Here is a 25,442-nt window from a genome sequence, read left to right on the forward strand (position 1 = left end):
CATAAGCTTTTGTGGATATTACCTATAAGTTGACATGGAGATGTGTGGGCGGTAGATAGGATTGTATGAAATGGCGTCAAATGGCAATGAAATGTCTGTGGCAATTCAATCAAAGCTTAAACATACACAGAATAAATACGTTAGCTACTCATTACAGCAGTAATTGAGGATAAACACAAGCACTCCAGTATCCCTAGTGTTTAACGCTGTCAAGCAGTGTCCCTAGCAAAGGAATTGCCCATTTTGAAGCTGGGATTGTAATACAAATATTTTAGGTGGAAGAATATCTTTGCCTACCTGCCTACAAATGAGAAACTACAATGATAAAGGAGCAGGAATTTCAATGCCTGTCAACCTAATATTAAGAACATAAACATAAGAAGAGCCTGTGGGATCAGGCCAATGGCCCATTCAGTCCCGTGTCCTGTTCTCACAGTGGCCAACCACTGGGAAACCCATTGCCTCTGGGAAACCCGCAAGCAGAATCTGAGTACAAGAGTACTCTCCCTTTGTGTGGTCTCTATTAAGCAAAGTTAAATGACTAAGTTGTGCTATGCCAGCTAACTCTTGCAACCTCAATCAGAAGTACCGTAAGTACCCCTGAGTTTAATGAGCCTTACCTCACTTATGGATAAGATTGTCAGTGGCATCAGTTTGTATGCTGTGCATTTCTGTTCAGATCTCACTTGCCACTGATTTTTTGTCTGGTATCAATGACTATCTTTAAGTAAGCTTGTAAAATATAAGCAGAGCACATCTATTACCATGTGTGGGCCCCACTGTAGTAGAAGCAGATGTTTCCTTGCACTCCTGCCCATGTGTTCCCCACTGTATTGTGAGTGTGAATTTTGACACTAGCATTCTTTTCTATGGACATTCATGTGTTTTGCAGCTTGAATTCCTGGCAGTGACTCCTGTGGCACTGTATCAGTTTTCATCCAAGTACTTCAACTTACCTAGATGGTGGATAGGAATTGTATTTGTTTTCTCATTGCTCCAACAAGCATTATTGATCTCACATGATGCTGGTGCCACAAACACTCATCAAAAGTGTCCCAAGAGGATTTTGCCCACCATTGATACCCTAGGACTTAACATTCCCCTTTGCTGGGGAAAGAAACATGACACTGCCTGAAGCAGGGATTGCCAAATTTAAAGGAGAAGCACCAGCCAAATTGCATGGAACCGCAGTTGCACCAATACTTGCAAATTGCTCCAGCCAAATTGCACTGGTTCCAGTTCTGTAGTTCAGATATATTGCCTGAAGATGGAACTGGAATGCCAATACAATACACAAACAAATACACGTATCTTTGATTAGGGGACACTGATCAGTCTATCCTCTTGGGCTGACTGGGAAGTATCTGTTCCCTTCCTCATGTGTGTGACAAGAAGAATGCTGTCCTAAGAACACCTGCAGGAAAGTATACTATTGAATTAGTAGCACTTGCTTTCTGGTAAATTATCAGAGACATACTGTGGCTATATCTAGAAATCCACCAGTATAAGGCATACAGTGCTGGACTCTAGACAAATAACTTCAATCTATGCCTCAAGAACGTACACATAAGAGCCAACATGAATACCAAAAGAGTAGCACATGGAAGCAATGAGGCAATACACTGGGCAGTTGACGAGCCGATCCGTTCATTTTATTGTCTCTCTGACAATAGTAATCTGCTTTTCAAGACCTAGCTTGGGCGTCTGCATTCTGGCACATGTACTGTGAAACATTTCCATAAAGCAAGAAGAGTTTGGAGAGGGAACTCCCCTGATTAATATATATATATATATATAGAGAGAGAGAGAGAGAGAGAGCGAGAGAGAGAGAGAGAGAGAGAGAGAGAGAGAGAGAGAAATTATAGTAAAATGCATGAAAGGGAAGAACACCAAGCACTGGGCAGGATGCCGAACTCTAGTGGTGCCAGGATTTACACAGTGAAAACAACAATCTATGCTCAAGTGCAGTGATTAACAATACAGCTAGCCAACCCTGTCCTTGCCTCCATATCTGCTCCTCTGTGTAGATAGTTCCTGAGGAGGTTACACATAAAAAGCACCCTGATCCATGGGTTCCATAATTTGATACCAGCCTCTCAGGTCTTAAAAGAGGCAACCAGGTGTCAAATTCAACAGAAAAATATATTTATTGTGCATATATCAAAACCTCAGGCCATCATGATAATCAAATCATCCCTATAGGCTACTGGTCTTCAGTTGGCGGGTTGGGTCACAGCCTGATCCAAGGTGGGTCACAACAGGAGCACTACCAGCATGCGAACATATGGGAAGAGGTTATATTTATGTTTGTTCCCTAGCTATACCTGAATTTCCAATTCATCTTTCTTTATTATTATGAAAAGTGTGTAAATGATTCACTCAGGTCCTACTTGAAGGTTCCCATGGGCATCTGGCTGACCACTGTAAGAACAAGAGGATGGGCTAGATGGCCTGATCCAGCAAGGCTATTCTTATATTATAGTGTCCAAGACTTAAAAAGAGAATTATACTTATAGATATTTACAGATGTGAAAACAGCCCCCATACCCCCATATATCACCTTGAAAATTAGCATCCCAGTAAGGGATGAATAAAATAAACTTGGATTTGTTTGTTCCTTCTTTCAGTCTTCCGACATGTTTTGTCAACAAGGATATTGTCCAGATCCAAGCCTATCCAACATAGACCTAACAGCAGAAAATGTCTAGAAAGTTGCAATTCAGATTCTAGCTGGAATTAACAGACATGTGTTATCAGTTTGCAGTCTTCTTCCAACATTTTAAAAGAAGTTTTTAGATTATGAATGTAGGCAAGTAGTATCCCTGATCTTCTCCAGAATGTCTTTCCAAAATCCAAGAATCACTAACTTATTCAAAACAAATATGCCATCCTTGTGGCTAGAGTTTGACAACAGTATATTTCTCTTTCTGCCCATTTTACTGTTCCCCTTTCTTTTCTCCAAAACTCTTCAAGAGTGTTCTAGCTAAATTGGACCAGTTCTGTACTGCCTAATACCAGCCTAATACCAGTGCATAGCAGAAGGGTGGGGAATCTGTGGCCCTTCAAGACGTTGTTGGACTACAACTGTCTTCAGTCCCAGGCAACTTGGCTAATGCTCAGGGATTATGGGAGTTGTAGTCCAACATCTGAAAGGCCACAGGTTCCCCACCTGTCATGCAGCACCTCTGTCATGCATTCAAGTTCAGATTTTTGTTGTTCTTTAGCAATGTTATAAGCTAGAAACAGACCTCAAGACTTGATGCCAAGCGTTTCCAGGGTAAAAACTGTTCTTGGTGATCTCAGCCTCCTGAGGCAGAAGGGTGTTCTAATTGTTGCTGGCAAGTTTACATACCATTGTTATTGTTACAATTGGCTGTGCAGATTTTAAACGCCTTCTTTATTTTATAATTTGTAATTAAGGAGAGATGTAATTAGTTTCAATTTTTAATGCAATTAGGGGGCACTGCAAATAAAATTACTTTCTGTTCTAATTGTGCTGGAACTGGAAGCTACATGCTTGCATGTGTTGCAATAACATTTATTGATATGGATTTCCATCATGGCCGGCTCTACTGTTAGGCAGAATGAAGTGAACACCTCAGGCAGCAGATGATGGGGGAAGCAGCAGTGGCAGCTCCAAGGCCAATTCCTCTTTGGAGGACAGAGCTGTGTGTGCCACATGGCCTGTCCAGGACCCTCTAAACTACCCTGCTGCCCTCAGGTGTGGCAAAGGTTGCAGCTGCCAATGGTTTAAGTAAGATGCAGCTGCCAGTAGTTGGTTTCTGTACATAAAATGGGGATGCCATCCTGTCCTTCACCTCAGGTAGCAAAATGTCTTGGGCCAGTGCTGATTTCTATCCTCCAAGTCATTCAGGATAACAAACTTGGGGTTGTCCCATTTTATCCTCACATCAAACTTGTGAGGTAGGTTGGGCTCAGATATAGTGGCTTGCCCAAGGCAACCCTTTGAGCCTTATGGCTGAACTGGAATTTAATCCCAGCCTTTCCAGCTGAAGTCCAATAATATCCACTGTATCAAGAATGGGAACCTTTGGCTTTCCAGACGTTGCTGGACTTCAAGCCAGTGGCCACTATTTAAGAGTGAAGGGAATGGCAGTCCAATTATCATTGGAGAGCCACAGGTTCTCCAGCCCTGGTTTAAACACATTTGTCCATTTCCTTCCCTCTCTGCCCTTAACTTCCTGTTCTTCTATCACTTTCCCCATTGCCTATTTTAGTTTGCAAGCTCCCTGAAGGCAGGGAGACCTGTCCATTTTTGCTTTCCCTGGTATAAGACACTACATATACGGAAGACAGTTTATTAATTATTTTCTATAACCAGGTTGCATATAATGCTACTCATACTTACGAGCAGATACATTGAAATGAATGGACCCAACTTTGGCTCATTCATTTCAATTGGTCTATTCTGAGTGAACGTTAGTTGGATCAAGGAGACTAGATATTAGATAGATGATAGATATTTTCTCCCATCAGTCTCTCAACTCAAACGCTGTCTGGGTTCCAAGCCTCACTTCTTGCTCAAGGTAGAACTGCTGATTGTGTGATATTTTTTGAGACATGGGTCACACTCAATACTAGTGATTCAATAAAAAATGAAGAGAATTGAAGGCTTTGTCTAGTTTCCTTCATAGCCTAACATGTTTTCCATCCTTGTCCCCTCTTCGGCAGAACCTCCTATCTTTTGTGATACAGCAAAAGGGAGGGGGGAATCAGTGGGGGGGGAATAGTAACCCAGATTTTCCTTCATCCCCCCCCCCCAACCCTTGGGTAAAGAAAGAAGGAGCCATTGTCCTCAGGACTTTATAACCAGAAACATAATAGCTATTATAGCAAATACCAGCTAATTAGAGGGAAACATTGCCTCAGCTTTGCACTGGCTGGAGCGAGTGTTTGGTGCCAGGTTTTCTCACCCCAAGGTAAATGTGTTTTATGAGATGGGATGTTGGTCTCCATGCATGTCTGCAGAAACTTAACACTTTGGCTCCCAGGCATCTGCGAGGGGAACTTTGTTCACGGGCCTGTTGCAGCTTGGCTAAATATTGCCAAGCTCCATGTAGGGCAAAATATCATGTAGTTTTAAGAACTGTGTGCAGTTGCCAAGCTTTCTGGACCCACAGGCACATCTGGAATTTTGAGAAAGTGCTGTAGGCACTTGCTCCTCTGGTGCATCTGCCCCTACCTCCTCCAAGTCATTCAACCCCACAGATAACAGAATGAAACAAAGTTGTTAGCGCGCGCACACACTTTGCTTTTCAGCTGCAGTGAATTAAAATGGATCCTCTTGAATTTGCATGATTTTACATGACGTCCCCCAACAAAAACACCATCGGATTACAGTTTACAGTCATCCAAGGTGCAGATCCTCTTCATAATTTATACATAAGACAAATCACATCTATACTGATTGTACTTTTCAGCATAAGGAAGAGTCTGCTGGATGATGATAAAGATTTACATTTATATCTTCCAAGGAGCTCAAGGTGGCATACATACGTCTCCTCCCCATTTTATCTTCACAACAACCTTGTGAGGTAGGTTAGGCTGAGAGGCAGTGACTAGCCCATGGTCACCAAGTGAGATTCATGGCTGAGTGGGGATTGAACCCTGGTTCCCAAGTCAGCACTCTCTCCAGCATCCTGTTCTCACGGTGGCCAGCCAGACGCCTTTGGGAGCACACAAGTGGGACCTATGCGCAACAGCACTCTTCCCTCCTGTTGTTTCTGGCAACTAGTATTCAGAAGTATTACTGCCTCCATAGCCATCAGGGTTAGTAGCCATTAATAGTCTTCTCCTTCATGAATGTTTCTTATCCTCTTTTAAAACCATCCAAGTTGGTGGCCATCACTGCTTCTTCTGGTAGTGAATTCCATAGTTTTAACTGTGTGTTGGGCGAAGAAGTACCGTACTTTATTTTGTGTACCCTGAAACTGTCCTGAATTGTGGTGATGCCTTGTACAAAAATATGAGGATCCATGAGGACCTGTACCTTGGATCCATGATTTTAAGCTGTGAAAAATGTTGCAAAGCAGCAGGTCTGTGATTTTTATGGATCAGTCAATGGAGACAGATGTGATTTGTGATTTGACAGTGGTTGGAGACTATTTTCATTAGGGATGGGGACCTCAACAAACTATGTCTCACTCACCCCCAAAATGGCCTACACTGCTGAGTCACAGCTGTCAGGGTAACAGCAAAGGGGCTATCCATGAGATAAGACAGTTGTTCGCATTATCACCAAATGTTTGAATTTGTTTGTGCTTCCACTAAGTATATATATTTTAAATTTTGTTTTTAAGTCTGTGTTACAACTGAAGGAACCTGCGTATGCTTAGCCCAAATGGACAAAAAGATTAAGGAGGATGGAGCACAATACCTCAAGGGTCTACAAATACTTTCAAAAGATTGAGGAAAGAAGAGGATTGCCAAAGATTTGTCATGCTTTCTGAGGACTGGCCGAGAAACAATTTAGGTAGACGTGGCATGCTGAAGTTAAACATTAGGTAGAATGACCTAATACATGTATTGAGTATTGAATGTATTGAGATTAGCCATGCTGCAAGCTGGGGAACAGAAGATGAGCACTGCCAGAGCAGTCTAATACAGGGATGTAACACAGGAACGCAGAGAGATTGGCCATACCTACTGGGGTGGATGGGACTTGTAGATCAACAACAAAAGTTCCATATTCCAGTCCAGCATCCTGTTTCCCACAGTAGCCAACCAGCACTAGAGGCTCGTCCATGAGGACAAACGGGATGCTTTCTACCAACCTCAACCTGCCTTTTGCTATCCCTCACCCACTTGCTGAAAAGCAGGTCTTGCCAGACACCCAATCTTGGCCATTCATAGACTTATCCTCTATCAATTTGCTTTTCTTTTCCACCACTTTTTTCACTGCCAAAGCACACTGAGCTCACATTATGAAGCAAGATCTTTTGCCAGGGTTTCCACAGCCAATTTAAACAGCCTAGTGTAGCACAGGGCACTGCACAGGCACATAATCAAGAGCTATGAAACTGCAATGGCATTGCAAGCGGTGATGTCCTATTAACACAGAACTCTGCAGCTGTGTTGGCAATAGCCTTCATCATCATTACACTCCTGTAGACTAACAGTTGCACTGTGCCAAGTTAGGTGGAGGGGCTGTGTGTAATATGGGATAATTTACACTGCAGTCAAAAGGCACTGCAAAAAAGCATGCACTCCAGTCAAAAGGCATTGCAGCCACCGTAAAGCATTCCATGTCAACGCAAGCTTTCACATCTTTTGTGATTTGCAATGGACTTACACAGCCTAAGATGACAGTGTAACAGCATCTGGGCAAGCTACTAAGGTTGCTTCCAAACTGTTACTGTTTTTGCTATGGGGCTCTAATTGCACAGCTAAAATTTACTGGCATTGAAGGAGGTTCAGCAGTTTTTTAAAAAATGAACTTTTGCCATACAGAAAGTGATGGGGAAATGCACTGGAAAGTGTAAATGCGGGTATATGATGGTATATAATAATAATAATAACAATAATAACAACATCAATATCAACAACATCCCCACAAACAAATCAGAATGAATGCTTAATAAATAGGAGACATATATCACCTTCCCCCAAACTTTGCAAGCGGATCAGGATGAGCATTCATCGAGAACAGGCCATCTGGAAGCAACCTGAGAGTATTTGAAGCTTATGCACACGTCTAGGAGTGAGATGCTTGTCCAAATCTAACTTAACAAAACATTTTCTGTAGACACAGAGAAGCCGCTGTTTAAAACTTTTGATTCAACTGAGGAATAGTAGGCAGAGTAGACAGCTGATGCCCTTAGACTACCCAGTCAGCTATCAGTTCTTTGAATAGGATTCTTCCCAAAATGATAGTCCAAGCACATCAGGAACATAGAGCTAATCCCATATGGGTTGTAAAAGCGAAACCAGGAAACAACAAAAGTGGGGAAAGAGTGTGAACTTTGCCTTGTGACCTGGGTGGGCCTGGAATGTGGTTGACCAATAATTATAGCAAAGGATTCCCAGTCTCTACATGGACTAGATGATCCCCAAGGATCCCTTCCAACTCTACAGTTCTAAGGTCCATGTGCTAGTGGCACATGGCTTAAAGAGTACATAGCATCAGATTGTTTTCAGAGGACGATGTTAACTCCTGATGAACACCTTGGATAGAGATGTCAAGAAGACTAAACAATTCTGGAGGCTGGCTGGGTGGGTTGGGGCCAGAAGGGATCCCGTTCTTGCAATATCAGTTTTCTTTAAACCTTGCACTGGAGGTGATTCTCAGGAAATAAGGTCTGTGTAATATTGCAGCATGTCCCTGGTTTCTCTCTCTGGCTTATGGTAAAGCACACACTTTGCATGCACAAGGTTCCAGGCTCAATCCCAGCAGATCTAGTTAAAAGAATCTCTGATTAATAGGCTGATAAAAAAGGTCTCTGCTAGAGACCTTGCAGAGTGGCTGCCAGTAGCAATGGAACAGGGGTGGACAGAAGAGAGATTGGGATCTACCAGTCAATTTCTGCGTGCTTCTCAGCAGATTGGCAAGGTTTTCCAACTCCAACCCCTTCTTCCATTCAAAGTAGGCTCCTGAAATTAAGATAGATTTTTTGGGGGGGGAGGGGCCAGGAGTAGATTCATGTATGACAGAACTTTGAACTTCATTAGAGTACTGAAAATTCTATCTTCTAGTCATGTAGCACATAGAGCAGGTGTTTGGGAACTACAACTCCCATTCTCGCTAGCCACTGGCCATGCTTGCTGCAACTGATGTGAGTTCTAGTTCAGCAACATTTGGAGGGCCAAACACCTGATATACAGCTACCTTCTACTGCAGCGGAAGGGAAACTTTTTCGACCCAAGGCTACATTGCACTTGTTGCAGAACACTACAGCTGACCTACAATAGTGGGGAGAAAACAGGAGCCCCAGTTAGGGATGAGGGGGAAAAGTCAATTAAGTTTGCATTTAAAAGCAAACCTACCTGATTCGCTCTTTCCAGAACAATATGTGAACCAAAACACAGCTGTCCTTTGAAATTCCCCCTTCACCAAATTTTGCAGTACGATACAGTTATTTAGCTAAATAATTTGCACAAAAATGGATATATTTGTGAAAGTCACATATAAATAAATTACCTTAGGCAAAACTGTATACACTAACATATAGCTTAGGAGAAATTTACACTAAAATGCTGTTGAATTTTCATGATGGCTTTTTTAAAAAAATTATAATCATTCTATATTTATTTATACCCTGCCTTTTTCCCTTACAAGACTCAAGACAGTTTACAGATAAAAACAAGAATCACTAAAAACATAGAAAAAACAATAATTAAATAAACAATTAAACATTAATAAAATTAAAGCTATCTACGTACATAAAATCTGTTCAAAACTTATGAATAATGACAATAAAAATAACAATAAATTACAAACGGATCTGAAAATGTGGAGAACTGAATTTAAGAATGGAAAAATCAGAAACTGAGAGAAACAGAAATTGACAGGTTTACTCATTCAGCTGTAAAATAACACATTCACTCTCCTACATAACCCATTTCCTACTTTGGGAAATGGCAACATCAAGGTGTGGAAAGGTTGAGAATAATTTAGATAGGGACTGGGGAATAGGTAGACTCCAAGCATTGTTGGACTATGACTTCCTTCAGCCCTGACCATTGACCCTGTGGCCGAGGGATGATGGGATTTGAGTCCAGCAACAACAGGAGAGACACAAGTCCCCCTCCTTAGTTTAGTTCTTTCCAAGAATGGAAAAGTTTTCCAAAATTGAAGTATTTGGGGGATGGGGGAGTGGAAGAGAAAGCCCTTCACTCCATCACAGCAAATGTACACAAAGTGAAGGCCTCTTTTAAATCACACCATGTTGCTGATTTTTTAAAAAAAAAAACAACCATCAACAATTAGAACTGGTCCTTATCTGAATTGGCAAACAACCCATTTCCAGTTTCTTCCTCCCCCCACCCCATGGGAACCAGTCAGTCTCCCCAGAGCAGAAAAGCTCATGTGGCCTGAATATGTAGGATAGACTACAAAAGGGTGGGATTCTGACTGACAGTTCCTAACACTAATGCTTTTTTAAGTGCCAGAGGTATCTTGTTTGCTGATGTAGTAGAACGGGTGGTCCTTCGCTCTTGGAACTGGAGCTGAAGTGGTGTACTCTCCAGAATGAGATTTCCTCGCTGACCCTTGGGGGATGGAGTAAAGGAGAAAGATGTAACCTACAGATCTTACTAGCTATATAAAATTTGCACTGCTTTGGTTAATGGGAATTTCCATGCCCTAGGCACAACACTCAGAACCATCGCAGTTTCCCATCCGATATCAGTTAAACAATGTTTCTTAGACAATACTGCATAATGAAAGACAAACTGTCTGGCCTCAGTTCTGGGAAACATCAGTGATGAGACACTGAGGTTATTTGGGACAGGCCAGCATTATTTTAATCAGTGCACACACACACAAAAAACATACGCTTTCCCCCATTGATACGACTTAAATTAATCTTGATGTACAAGTTATAAACCCAGCATTTGATGGTTGCAAGACCATAGCTATGAGGAGCAAAAAGGACCCTCTCTAGATGTGTAAAGAAAATTTAAAAGCACACATCTCATTACCCAAAGACTTGAGAGCACAGTGGGCATGATCAAGCTAAGGTTAAAAACTTTTGTCATCCTACTGGATTATAATGGGCAGAATTCAAGCAGGCATGTTTGTGTGTGTGTGGTTTTACAATTCCTTCATTTGAAATGATTCTGGAACATTTGAGGTGGCAATTCTGAAGTCTGATGGGATGGGGTGGGACGGAGAATGAGGATCATTCCACTAGGAAAGTAAAAATGCTTACATTGACTCATTAGCACTGCTTTGAATTCAACCCATAGCGTGAGTTACTCAAACTAAACTAGTACAATTCTTCAGAATATTTAACCACATTTCTAGTGATGGAGACTTTTCTCTGCCTTTTATCAGGCATTCATCAGCTCTGCAGTGGGATCTTTCTGCACCTGGAGGAAACAGTCCATCAAGCTGACACGCAGCATCCCAAAGGCTTAGTTCATTTAGTTCACATTGATTGCATGCCAGGACCCAGGGCACTGCAATAATCTTACATACAAAATATAAAGGTATGTATAATATAATATGGCTGCTGCCCTCCATATGACTCCCTCTCTTGTTCCCAAGTAGGGGTCTTCTGCATGTGTGTACCTGTGGGGTGCGGTGGGGAAGTTTAATTTCCAAGCAGTTCTTGGAAATAACTGGTGTTGTGGAGTGGAATCAAGGAAAGAATAGAACCTAATCTGATATAAGGCAGCTTCCTATTTGTTCACCTAGCCCAGTATTCTTTATGTTGCCTGGCAGTGGCTGTCCAGGATTTCAGAGAAGATTCTCTCCCAACCCTACCTGGAAATGCTGGGAATTTAAATTAGGACCTTCTGCATGCAAAGCTCAGCCGTTACTGAGCTACAGCCCTTCCCCAAATGATGGTTGTATACATGCTGATGGTGTTATGTGCATTTGTGTGCTGGCTGATGAGAATTGTCATTCAAAAACATCGGGAAGGCATCATATTTGCTATTCTTGCCTTAGAATAGTGCATCTATTTTTACTTTATTTTATTTAATTGGATTTAGTTACCACTTAATCATTTATAACCTCTAAATTGTTTACTATAAAACGTTAATTAAAATAGTCATAAACTTGAATGTTAAAAACCAGTTAACCTAAAAAATTATCAAAATATAAGTAAAACCAACAGCTGTGAAAAATAAAATTACATGTCTGTTGTATATGCTGAATATCAATGGCTCTCCAAAGTCTTAGATAGAGATATTTCCTGACCCTTATACTTGATATTATTTGAACTGGAGACTGAATCTGGGTTCCTATATGTGCAAAGGTTGTGGTTTACCAAGGAGCTGAGGTCCCTTTCTTTGGCTACATGACTTCACAAACCATTCAGATAACAGGATGTGCTCTGTCTAGTGCAGGGGCTTTGTCCTGCCCTTCCATCCATGTTTATCTAAAGAAAGGGAAGACTAGGCAGAATTGCCAAACAGCCTCCTTGTGACGTTGCCAAGAATGTATGGCTCTTGTAGAATCCAGAGAACTGGGTTTCTATTTTCTTTGGGCTTAGCCTTAATCAAGCAATTACAAATACAGAATCGTTTATCCAAATGGCCCTTGAGAATATTCCAAACATTTGGATAAGCAAACATTTGTGTAAAGTGGAGCTCTCTAGATTTAGAGATACATTACCATGATACTAAGCAGGGAACACACAATTAATTTTGATAGCAAGCAATTTTGATAACTGACATAACTGAGACAGGAATTCTCCAGTATTTCATTAAGGACTACAGGAAAGGAAGAAGGAATGTTACCATACACCTCTGTTTCACCTGTTAAATATGTCTCTACCCTACTTCACTAAATAATGATTTAATAAACTATGGTTTTATTAAACTATGGTTCAGTGTTATGTGTAAACCCTGCTTAGCAGCTTCATTGTGGTTAGTTTACTGCCAACAAACCATGAGCTGAAGACATAATTTATTGATTTATGAACATTTGTTTGTTTTAACTATGGCACTGCATTATATATGAATCTTGAACCCTTCCTTAACCATGGTTTGTTTGACCACCTCATCTCAGACAGTCAACAAATGACAAAGGCACTAGGCAAAAGCAGTTGCAAAACAAACAAAACTTTGGAAAAATTGTCTTTGGGACAACTTGCTGTTAACTTATGGTTTGTTAAACAAACTACGGGTTAGTGTTATACCAAGCCTGTGTGTGTATTTGTTACAGTTTTACCTTGTCTTTTCTCCAAGGGCTCAATGTTTAAGTAAATCACTGTGTCAGGTAGTTTTGGATAAATAGGGTAACTTGACCCAAATCAGCTAGTCAGCATCATGACTGAACAGAGCTTCAAACTCACCCTTCTTCACAAGTCAAAGCCAAGCACTCTTAACACAGAGAAAAGCAAATTTGTGGCCCCCTAGACATTGCATGGCCATTGATCAAGGATGATGGCAGTTACAGTCCAGCAGCATCTAGAGGGCACCAGGTTCCCCATCTCTGTTATAACTGTGAAGCCACACATCCTCTGCTTACTAGAAAGTCTGTAGAGTCTGCCAGTTAATATGTGGCATTTCCCAAGTTCCTCAGCAAAACAGAAAGGAAATATTTTGGTCCCTTGACAACTGAAATGAAAAGAATGAGCTAATGAAGGAAATTCAACAAGTGATGCAGCAACTGTAATATAAAAAGCAAGGTATAAGAGTGTGGAGAGATGGTTTTATCCACGCAGTGGCAGAATTTATCTTGACAACACACAACATTTGACCAAAAATCCAAGACAGAAGTCCTTACACTGCTGGATTTCTGAGGTTATTTTAAGGCTCCCACCAGGAGTGCTTCTATAACCAAGCTGTACATAAGGAAGGCTGAATGGCAGCTTCCCACACCGTCAGTTTGGTGTATTTTTGCAGCAAAATGGAAGTGAACAAAAATGCTAAACATAAGAAGAGCCCAGCTGGATCAGCCCAAAGCCCTCTCTAGTCCAGTATCCTGCTTCCCACAGTGGCCAATCAGGAAGTCCACAGGTAAAGCATAAGGGTAACAGCATCTACCCTTTGTTGTCCCCCAACAATTGATAATTTGGAAGCAAGCTGCCTCCTGGAGGTAGCAAGGTGGTAGAGCATGAGACTCTTAATCTCAAAGTCATGGGTTCGAGTCTTACTTTCAGTGAAAGATTGCTGCATTGCAGGGGGTTGAGCTAGATGATCCTTGTGGTCCCTTCCCACACTACAATTCTATGACAAGTAGTCATTAATGGGGAATTTGCCTACTGCCCTTTTAAATCCGTCTAAGCTAGTGGCTGTCACTACCGCTTGTGACAATGAATTCCATCTAAAACACTCTTTCACACTGCTCAAAGTACACATTACATCATATAACCTGTTTTTCCTGATGAGACCGTTTGCACACCATACTTTTAAAGCACATGTAAAACACATCCAGCCCCCCAAGAATCCTGGGAGCTGTAGATTGTTAAGGGTGCTAGGAATTGCAGCTTTGTGGAGGGTAAACTACAGTTCTCAACCTTTGCGGGGAGCTTTAAGTGTATGCTGTATAGGCAGATGTACTATATGTCTCATGGTTGGGCAAAGACTGATAAGTGACGAGAGTGCTCTGAAGTTACCAATGCTTAGGACTGTAGGGATCAGTTAAACACTGTACGTAAAACAGAATGGGAGACCAAAGGCTCCCTATCCCTTTCTGGACCCAATCCAAGATGTTAGGGATGACATTCAAAGCCCTAAATGGCCTGGGTCCAGCATACCCAAGAGGCTGCCCTTATCTTTCTGACACTCCACTATGACCTTTAAGAGTGACTGGGGATGCCCTCTTCAGCTTACCAAATCAAGACCACAAGGATGAGCAGAGAGCCTTCTTTGGCAGGTAGCCACCAACCGAGGAATTCCATTCCCCTGAAGACCTGCCAAAGCCTAGGCATTTTTGGAAGCAGTACAGGGGACACACACACACATTGCAGTAAGCCCGCAGCTTACGCAGGGGTTACACTCCGGGGATTGTGCCTAAAGCGAAAATCACTTCTAGTCAAAACACACTGGGTGTAATGGCAGGTGGGATTGCCAAAGTCTTTCTCCCCAGATGCCCCCCCCTTTCTGCTCACTTCTTTTAAAAAAGTAATAAATTGCCGAGCACATAAAGCTGAATGTTAAATGTGCATAAATTGCAGGCTTACAATACCTATACCTATACCTATACCAATACTAATACTGATACCAATGCATAGTGGCTAGGGCTAAGAAGATATGGGGCAAAAGAGAGTGTAACCCAGAGATGGGGAAGTCGCAGCCCTCCAAATTGTTGCTGGACTACAATTCCCATCATCCTTGACCATTTAACATCTTGAGTGGGGCTGAGTCCAACAACATTCAGAAGGCCCCCGCTGTATGCAACCAATCTAAACGCGGCCTTGGTGGTTAATGCATTGCCACCCACCTTCAGTAGATGAGATGGATAGTTCAGTAACAGGGCAGATACCCTGCATGTGGAAGGCACTAGGTTGAACTGTTAAGTTGCAGGGGAGAGACCTCCACCCAAGGCTTTGAAGAACCACTGCTATACAGAGTAGACAGAGCTTGGCTACCTGGACCAAAAGTCTGACTTGACAGAAGGCAGCTTGATAGGCTTTTGTGAGGCCTTGTGTATAGAAAGGGAGTATTGTTTCTGCTTTTGTTTGGCCAAGGGGGCTGGGCACACAAATGGCTAAGACCCCTTGATCTAGGCTTTTATCAGATTCCTTAACCAACTTAAGATGGCTGGCATGCCATAATACAGTCTTAGTGGGTGCCATAGGCTGGCCCCAGTTTTTATTGCTGTCATTAAGTGTGTGTGTTGTGGGGGGTAAGTCCTGTAAAGTTAAACAGCACACAGAAGTGATCTGTGTCCTCATTTCTTCCTCTGATTCATATCCTTCTCCCTCTCTGCCCTATGCCTTTTACTCAGTTCTCAGAAACCATGAGTGAATGGCTGGCGATAAATCACTTTCCAAACTGACCTTTGACTTTTCCTGAGCTTGAGGGTCTGTTGGCCAGACTGTGTGTGCTCTTGTGCTTATAAACTGGGCTCCCAGCTCCCCCTCCAAACAAAGGTAATCCTTGTGCTGTCCCACCCCTTCCCACTGCAATTCTGTGTCCCCAAAAGACAAGCTGGATGCAGGAAGAAGAATCACATTAAAAAAAATTAAAAAGACAAGGTCTATCTGTTTAAGCACACAAGACTGCTCACACAGTGTACATTTATCTCATCAACAGCAAAAGTAGATCCTAATCATACTTGAATCCATGTTCTTTTTTTTTTATATATATATAGATATAGATATAGCTATAGATGATATAGATATAGATATATAAAGATACTCTACTACGTATTCATTGCATTTATATCTCACCTTTTCTCCAATATGCTCAAGATGGTGTATATGGCCATCTTCTTCCCCATTTTATCTGCACAAGAACCCTTTGAGGTTGGTTAGACTGAGAGACTGACTAGCCCAAGGCCACGCAAATGAGTTTCATGGCTGGGCAGGGCAGGTCCTTGGTCCAGCACTAACTACTAACACCATGCTGGCTCTATCCACAATTTTGTTTCTTAATATACTGGGTGTTGTTGCATTTTCTCCCCACATGTGTAATAAACAGGGTTGCATCTAACACTAGGCTTACTCAAAGAAAACCCACTGAAGTTAATGGGCATTGCTAACTTAGTTACAGGTAGCCGTGTTGGTCTGCTGTAGTCAAAACAAAATAAAAAAATTCCTTCCAGTAGCACCTTAGAGACAAACTAAGTTTGTTATTGGTATGAGCTTTCATGTGCATGCACACTTCTTCAGATACTTCTTCTTCAGTGTATCTGAAGAAGTGTGCATGCACACGAAAACTCATACCAATAACAAACTTAGTTGGTCTCTAAAGTGCTACTGGAAGGAATATTTTTTATTTTATTGCTAACTTAGGTTCAATTATTTCAGTGGATCCACCCTGAGAAGAACTTAGTTGATTAGAACCTATAATAATAATACTTAACATCTGTACAGCACTTGCGAGGGTTCAAAGTAATTAACATGCATTATCTCATTGAAATCCTTATAAACAACCCTGTAAGGCAATTCAGTATTATCCCTCATACTGCAAATAGGGAGGAAGAAGCGGCGCTGGTTGCTGGTGCTCTTTGGGACTGGCAGGGCAGAAGGCAGGGAGGCCAACAGTAGATGGTGCCAGAGCCAAATGACAGGCAAAGTCAATTAATTCCAGGTTTGCCCCAATGACCCTGATGAGTTCTACAAGGAATATGGAGGAGCAGGAAGCTGACAGGCAGTGCCACTCCATGGGCAGGGAGTAGGAAGGTAGCCACATGGTGACTAGCTGAGAGCAGACTGAGGTTGGTGGGGCAGTGCCTCTTTCTCCCAAACTGACCAGCTTCTACTGGGGTGAGGGGATTGATGTAAAAAATGGCTTGCCTTAAGGCCAGCTAATTATTTCCTAGCAGAGGCAAGATTTGAACCGAGGACTTCCTGATTCACAGCCTAGTCTTTAACCACTATGCTACAGCAGTTATCTAGGGTGCTTTCCTTCTGAAATGAAAATTCAGTTCTATTAACATCAACACTATTTTAAATTTTCAATGCTCAGGGTATTCTTGAGATGGAGAATGAGATCAGAGAAGCCTCAAAAAGAGATAGTGTGGAATAATTGGCAACTCACACATACTCACGCATAGACTAGGAATTAGATAAATCTATGTTCTGATAATGTGGAAAACAACAGTGCCTATGATTATAGTAGAGTTAGCCCAAAATTTTTTTACTTCAATATTTTTTACTTCAAAATATAGTATTTCTTTAAAAAAAACAAAAACAAAATCCTATGACAGATCAGTATAAAGGAAGTTGAAAGGGATATTCAAGAAGGTCAGCTGTCTCCAGAACCACTGAATGTTATTCAAAATCACAATAATAAAAGCTCAGCTAGAATGGATACCCAGATCAGAAAATGTACCACTATGTCCAAGAGAATGCCAGCATGGTTAATGAGCAGAGTCAATGAAGCTAATAGATTAGAGACAAGAAGGCTTCTTTCAGAAAATGGAAGTTTGGTTACAATGAAGAGAACAAAAAGGAACATAAACTTTGATAAAAGTAATACAAGCTGACAAAAAATGCAAAAGGGATGCAAATAAGAATACCAAATTATTAATGTATTGTCATTGCTAAATGCATATTGCTAAAATAATTAAGAATAACAAAAAGATACAGTGGTACCTCAGGTTACATACGCTTCAGGTTACTTACGCTTCAGGTTACAGACTCCGCTAACCCAGAAATAGTGCTTCAGGTTAAGAACTTTGCTTCAGGATGAGAACAGAAATCGTGCTCCGGCAGCGCGGCGGCAGCAGGAGGCCCCATTAGCTAAAGTGGTGCTTCAGGTTAAGAACAGTTTCAGGTTAAGTACGGACCTCCGGAACGAATTAAGTACTTAACCTGAGGTACCACTGTATATTTAAAGGCTTCAGAAGGATAGGAGATGGTTGACCACTGGATGGCAAGGGAATTAAAAGTGTGCTAAAGGAGGAAAAGAAGACTGCAGAGCAACTAAATGAATAATTTTGCTAGTCTTCACTGCAAAAAATGTAGGGCAAATACTGTCCTTGGGTTGACTTCTAAAGAAAGGGAGTCTGAAGAACTGATACAAATAGTTGTGACAAGAGATAACATTCTTATGAACAAATCACTGCTTCCAGATGCTATCCATCTGAGAGTTTTTAAATGTGAAATTGCTGATCTGCTAACAAAAATATGTAACTGGTCCCTAAGATTGGTCTCTGCCAAGAGAACTGGGAAGTGAGCAAACATACTGCTGTTCTTCTTTGCCGCACTTGCAATTATGCAGCTTCTTATTTCACACAAATACATAATACAGACCTGTTCGCATGTTCTCACATATATAGATAGATGGATGGATAGATAGATAGATAGATAGATATCCAGGAAATTATAGGCTACTTAGTTTAATGTTTGTTCTAGATAAATTGTTGGAAAGCCTTATTTAAAAAATGATCAAGAATATGGAAGGACAAGTTTTGCTGAAACTCAACAAGGCTTCTGAAAAGGTCGTTCCTGTCTCACTAGGCTATGGATGAGCATGTGGATAGGGGGGATTCAGTAAGCACTGTTTACTTGGGCTTTCAAAAAAGCTTTTGATGAAGTCTTTCTCCAAAGACACCTAAGCAAACAATCATGGGATAACAGGAGAGGTCCTCTTATGGATCAATAACTGGTTAAAGAACAGGAAGTAGAGAGTAGGAACAAATGGACAGTTCTCATAATGGAGGGTTATAAACAGCAAGGTCCCCCAAGGATCCGTTTTGAGACCAGTGCTCTCCAACTTGTTTGTAAATGATCTGGAGTTAAGAATGCGGGAAAGTCAAGAGGGTCAGCTCTTTCCAGAACATTGGGGATTACTCAAAACCACAATAACAGAAGCTTAGCTAGAACGAATACCATAAATCAAGCAAGGTATCACCAAATTCAAGAGTTGGCATGTTTAATGAGAAGAACAGGATGAGTTTAAAAAACAAACAAACTGACAAACTCCATGGATCCCCTGTTGTGATTCTGTGATGCAAAAATGTTTCTGAGATGCCTTCAAGGGCCCCCATAATTTAGGACTCAGTCTGAAAAAGGTTATCCTCTTCAGTTTAGAAGAAGAGGGGTAAGGGGGGCATGCTATTGAATAAAACTACCATTTTAAAATCTGCCTTCTCATCTGCTCCCCTTCCCAACCCTGAGTTCATGCAAATTCAGGATTGAAAGAAGTCATTACAAATCTTCCAATGGGAGTTGTGAGATGGCAGCGTTACATTTTTATGTATATAAAGAAGAAGGAAGATATCATGGAGGATAAGGCTATCAGTAGCAACTATCCATGGTTATTTCTTTATTCATGTAGTGGCATCATTGAGCTTTATAAACAGTATATTATGGTTGTATACTACCTCCATATCAGAGGCAGTATGTCCCGAACACCAGCTTGTGGGGAACCGCAGCAGGAAATGGCTGTTGTCCTCATGTTCTGCCAATGCTGAACTAGAGGGGCCTTTGATCTGATCCAGTAGGGATTATCCTGTGTTCATAGGTAGGATACTCTTAATAGAGTCTGAACCTGAACAGAACATTTAGTATTTAGCTACAGCTTGTTCTTGCTATTGCTGGTACAAATGCATGTTGCAATAAAGGAAAGGAATTAAGTGGGTGAATTAAGGAGACTTGGTTGCTGGTCTAGATCTGTAGAGTAAGGGAAGGAGATAGCTACAGAACCACTGGGGAGGTCACTGAATAACTCATTTGGGACAGGAGTTCCAATGCTGAACCCTAATTTGAAGGTCTGTGTGTGATCTATAAACCACACCTTCTCAGCCTACAGTGGTGCCAGATGTATGCTTCTAGATTATGTATCAACATTAAACAATGCAGATGGTATTATATAAGCATAGATATTATGTTCCTGGGAGCAGCTACAAATCCCACCTCAGTCAATCCATGGGTGGTTACAGGCTAGAAAAGGGTGAAGTTTTTTGCATATTAAGACTTGTCCACTTTTTGGATTAAGTTTCTTAGTTGCTAGCATGGATAGTCAGGTTGCTACTACATGCAGGGGCAACAGTGATGGACGGTGAGGAGGAAGAGGAGGGAGACAGAATACAGTCAGCCCATTGTGTACAGGAAGAGAACAAATAAACTGAAATGGGCTATTTTAGATACTAAAAGAGTGAACATGTCACATCCATCTCCAATAAAGATATTTTCATTACTTCTAGAATAGCCTACATTTAAGGAGCTAAGGTACCTACAGTTTGGAGTGGTGTATGAGCAAGTGCTTTTATTAGCACTTGCTTGGGAGAGTTAGTACAACTCTTAGCTTACCTCCTCATGAGTAACTTAGCAAAGTAACGCACATGCCCATAAAAGCAATGCATGTCATTATACATCCTCTACTCAGAAGAAAATAAATGTTCCCACATTTAGAACTCGAACCAAATGCAAAGCACAGTAATTATATCCCACAGACATGCTGGTTTCTAAGAAACATGCCTGTAATGTATAGACGTGCAAACAAATTAATAGCTGCACACAGTTTACAGGAAAACCCTGAGTTTGCAAAAAAATGTTCAGAATAAGCTAAAGCAGGGCAGATGGCTGGCTCACAGTCATGAAGAGGCATGGAGGAAGGCAGCTGTTGAGTAACAGAGGGCTTAGCTTACTAGTAAGGGCACATTCACTTATCTGGAGATGTGGCATTTCAGCCAATTCAGACCCTGCACCACACACACTTTAACCTTGTGGTGAAGAGCAAGGAAGGGGAACCTGTGGCCCTCCAGATGTTGCTGCACTCCAGCTCCCATCTGCCCCAGCCAGCACAGCCAATGGTCTGGTCCACAATGGTGGAATGTGTAGTCCAACAACATCTGAAGGGATACAGGTTTCCCATCCTTGGGGCAGAGGGTTCACTGCAAGAGCAGTCTCTGCATTGCACTAGTGTCCCAGGAGAAAAACTAGACTTACTCCAACTAGACACAGAATTTCCAAAAACATTGTTAAGAAGTGGACAGAAATGCACACAATTACTTTAAATATATATTGTTAGCTGGACTATAGCTGGTGCAGTATACTGGATAGAGTGTCAAGAGTTAGGCCAGAGATACCCATGTTCCAATTATTGCTCAGGGAATAAAGCTCATTGGGTGACCTTGAACACCACAAAGGTGTTGTGAAGATAAATTGGTGGAAGGAGGGAAGAACATCAGGTGTTCACTTGTGTTCTACCTCCACAGTTGGAGGTAGTATGTACCTGAATACCAGTTTTTTGGAATCACAAGTGGGTAGAATGCTGTTGTGGTTAGGTCTTGCTTTTGGGCTTCCCACATGCATCTGGTTGGTCCCTGTGAGAACAGAATGCTGGACTAGATGTGCCATTGGCCTGATCCAGCAAGCTCTTTTTATCTACTGCATTTTGGAAAATTATTTGTCTGTCTGCCTATCCAACTCTTCTCTATGGGTTCAGCTGCCTCTTGAGATATTGTGACCAAACTTGGCATGAGGTTTCAAGAGGTGGTCTTCATTGACATTTGTATGTCAAACACCATTCTGAATCAAGATGGTGCACCATAAAATGTTGCTTTGGCATTACTTTGCCCATTTGGGCATACTTTCAACTGCCTCTCAAGATATGATTGTGAAACTCAGCATGTGTTTCCAAGGTGGATTCTTCATCAACATTTGAATGTGAGGCACAATTTTGATCATTTTCCCAAGGAGCTTAGGCTAGGATACATGGTTCTCTTTTGTACATGTTTCATGTACAAATCAGATTATTGAGCATTCAAAGCTGAATTAATGTCTTTAGCACATTGGCTGTATCACTGGAAAGGTGGACAACATTACTTTAAGGGTGAGCCTGTGACCTGGATTCAGGAATTAAAGTATTTACCATTACAAAAGAATGGCCAGGCTGCCCAAGTAAGCAATCACTGGCTATTGCCACGTATCCTGACAAACAGAATTTCTGTTGCAGACCGTCTCCTTCTGTGATGTATGTATGATGTTTCGGGGGGTGGTCTTGGGCTACAGGGTGGACAATTTCAAAAGTCTTTATAAGGGCTTGCACACTATTGTTCTGGGTTCCTTCTCCCTTCTGCATGTGGCGAGGACCCTGCTGCAACAGTTTAATAAAGATCAGGCTTACTAGCTGCTTTGCTTCTCAGTATTCTTTGGTTGGCCTCTGTTATTTTCTCCTACCAATAGGGAACCCACTTAAGGACTCTATATGGGCTCTTGGATACCCCATAAGGGAAATGGAGCAGATTTTGTTTACATCAGTTGCAATCCTAAACACACTTACTAGGTAGTAAGTCCAATTGAGTATAGTGGAATTTACATCTTAGAAAATATGCATAACCTGGCACTGGACATACACTATCCAGAAATGGCTGTGTTCCTTTCGTTGGAAAGTTTAAGTGGTGTGTGTTCACACCCATGGGAGACAGCAGTGCATTGTCTCAAAGGCCAAACTCAGCTGAGTAAAACTGAGACAATCGCTTGCATTTTTTAAAATGGCATAACAAAATTGTACTCATGGTGGTGATTCATTTAGACTTCTATAATTAAAAATTCAAAAGATGCTTTGGACGCTGTGATGGATACATGAAGCAAATGAAAATGCTAAAAAAACTCTCTCCCCCTTTCTCTGATTCAGAATCTTGTCCCATTTCCCAGACAGGTGTGTCACTGTCACATGTTTATTGCCAATTGTCTTATCAAACATTGTGGTCTCCTGTAAATCCTTATAAATGACAACAAACTTGTAAGAAATCAAAGCCAAAAGAAAAGAAAAAGACAAACACTCTCCCCCAGTTCATGGTCTGAATCAGGTAGAATGTTGGCTTTAGGATTAAATGCAAATTCAGGCTTTTAGTTGTCTTTGTTGCAAATCTCAAACTTATCTGAAAGCCTCCAAAGGTAAACAAAAACAACTGGAGCTGCTTACACCTTCCGGCATTAAGTGGGAAAGGCATCCCATCTCCAGCAGACATGCAAACACAGCCCTGTCTCTCCACATTTTCTCCTGAAGTGCTCACCTGTGCTTCTTCATTTACAAACTAGCTATGCTTTGGGTGTTTTAGGTCTTTGTAAGAACAAAGCCCGCTTCACCAGGCATAGAAACAGCTCTGTGGCAATCAGCATCAACATTCTCATCTTAAAAATAAAATAAAAATGCTTACATGCATTGGCAGATTGCTCCAGGACTTCACGATGGTGAAACTCAGCCCCAAGTCAGATATACAGTAGCTGTGTGTTTCACTGCACTTGATTCCCATAGACCAGGCATGGCCAAACTTGGCCCTCCAGCTGTTTTGGGACTACAACTCCCATCATCCCTAGCTAACAGGACCAGTGGTCAGGGATGATGGGAACTGTAGTCCTACAACAGCTGGAGGACCAAGTTTGGCCATGCCTGCCATAGACTACGAGATGAAGATGGCAGTGAACCCTGGGAATACAGACTGACTGTGGCTTCTTGTTAACAGTATAATCTTCACTGCCTGATAGGCAGAGGTGGCATCAGTAACTGGCACCTTCAACCCAGTACCTACTTGGCCCAAGGTATCACTGAGTTGACTGTCCTGTCATGCCCTGGAGCACCCATTACTCTGGGACACTGTAGAAAAGTTAAACAGCAAGCAGATTGTCAGTGCCAGCTGCTGCCCCCAGGTTAGGCTATGGAGGTGTCCTCAGGCTCCAGGAGGTGTCCTTGAGTCTCTGTCTCAGGAGGTAAAAGCCTGTCAGCAAACATCCAAGAGAGTGAGGATCAAGGCGCAACTCTCCTTTGAAATGGTCAGGTGTTGCTGTCAGGGACGGGCAGGGCTCTGAGAATCGTTTGGTGGAGGCAGCAGAAGGAGGAAGTGATTTATGGGGTTTTGTGCCAAGGCTGAATGATGAGGAAGAGTTTGGGGGAGTAGGAGCAGGAGCTGGGGCTGAAGGAAGGACGGGATGCCTCCCCTGCTGTCCCCCAGGACTAGGAGGGGTTTAAAGCGGCAGGCACAGTGACAACTTCTGTGTAGGAGAAGTCACGTGTTGCTTGTACATGACCCATCAGACGAGAGTACTTAAGTCTGGGTGGAGGCGTGGTTATGCTGTTGCCTCAACAGTCCAGTTCGGAGCAAAAGCTAGGGCAGGGTCACCAGAAAATAGTCACCAGAAGCCTGTGTGTGCATTATGTGCACCTTTGGAGCTACTGCAAGTACATGGTTTGTCAACAAAGAATTAAACCACCAGCCATTTGTCTTCCCTGAGCTGGGTTTGCTGAGGACAATTGGCCTGCGATAGTCATGTTTGGGTCCGTTTTGTCTCACACCATTCTATTGAAACGTATTCACCGACCTTTCCCTATGAAAAGCACAGTATTTATATAAGCACTGTCAGAAGTACTATGAGCAGCTGACAAACATTGAAATTAGATCTGGTTGGCTGGCTTCAGTGGGGATATTTCTTTGGAAAGTGCACGCTAATTTAAATACATACCCAAACAATTCAGCCAGACGCTTAACTGCACAGCTGCAGACTGTAACACATTCTGCCGTGACATAATTCTCAAATACCGTACACTAGTGTCACGCCTAAACATGCTCGGAAAAGCAAGCAGTGTCATACCGAAATACAGTGAACAAGGTGTCTTGACAACAACGAAAACTTAAAAAGGAAAAGAGGTGGGAAGTGGTGTCATTGAGTTCTCTCCTTTGCTCTGCTGCATCCAGTACAAATAAATAGATGACAAAGCCGTCTCTGACCTCAGTTCACTTTAGTCTGCTTGAGGTACCCAAAATAAGTTTTCCTCTTGTTCTGCTCCATTTTGCAATGTTGTACAGTGTCATGGTGTGGCTGGAATGCAGGAGTGGTGGGAGGCACCAGCCAGGGAACCACCAGGGGAAGAAGGCTCAGAACCCAGGCATTGGTGGTGGGACAACAGTGAGTGGATAGAGGGAGAAAAAGCAGACTGGGAGGACGAGGCATCCGCAGCAGAAGAGGTGAACAGGAAGAGGCTGTGATAGTTTAGACTTCGAGGACAAAGCGGGGACTAGGGAGGAGTGGGGCCAGGAGAGGCAGGCTGATGAAGAAGCCAGGGAGCCTCCCCCTCCTGCGGTGACCAGCTCCTTTCCACCCTGGTCTGCTAGAACCCACAGAGAAATGAAATGGGCAGAGTAGAAGGTGCTTGTTCACAGACACAGCCTGAGACCATGTAGGAAATACCCT

General features: G+C 42.2%; 1 protein-coding gene across 2 annotated transcripts in view; it reads right to left on the minus strand.

The window, feature by feature from the left end:
• WNT5B (Wnt family member 5B) overlaps window positions 1-25,442 on the minus strand; it is a 125,430-nt gene that overhangs the window by 97,807 nt on the left and 2,181 nt on the right. The window lies entirely within an intron of this gene.

The sequence above is a fragment of the Podarcis pityusensis genome, assembly GCF_964106645.2.
Source record: "Podarcis pityusensis genome assembly, chromosome: 10".
Taxonomy (NCBI): domain Eukaryota; kingdom Metazoa; phylum Chordata; class Lepidosauria; order Squamata; family Lacertidae; genus Podarcis; species Podarcis pityusensis.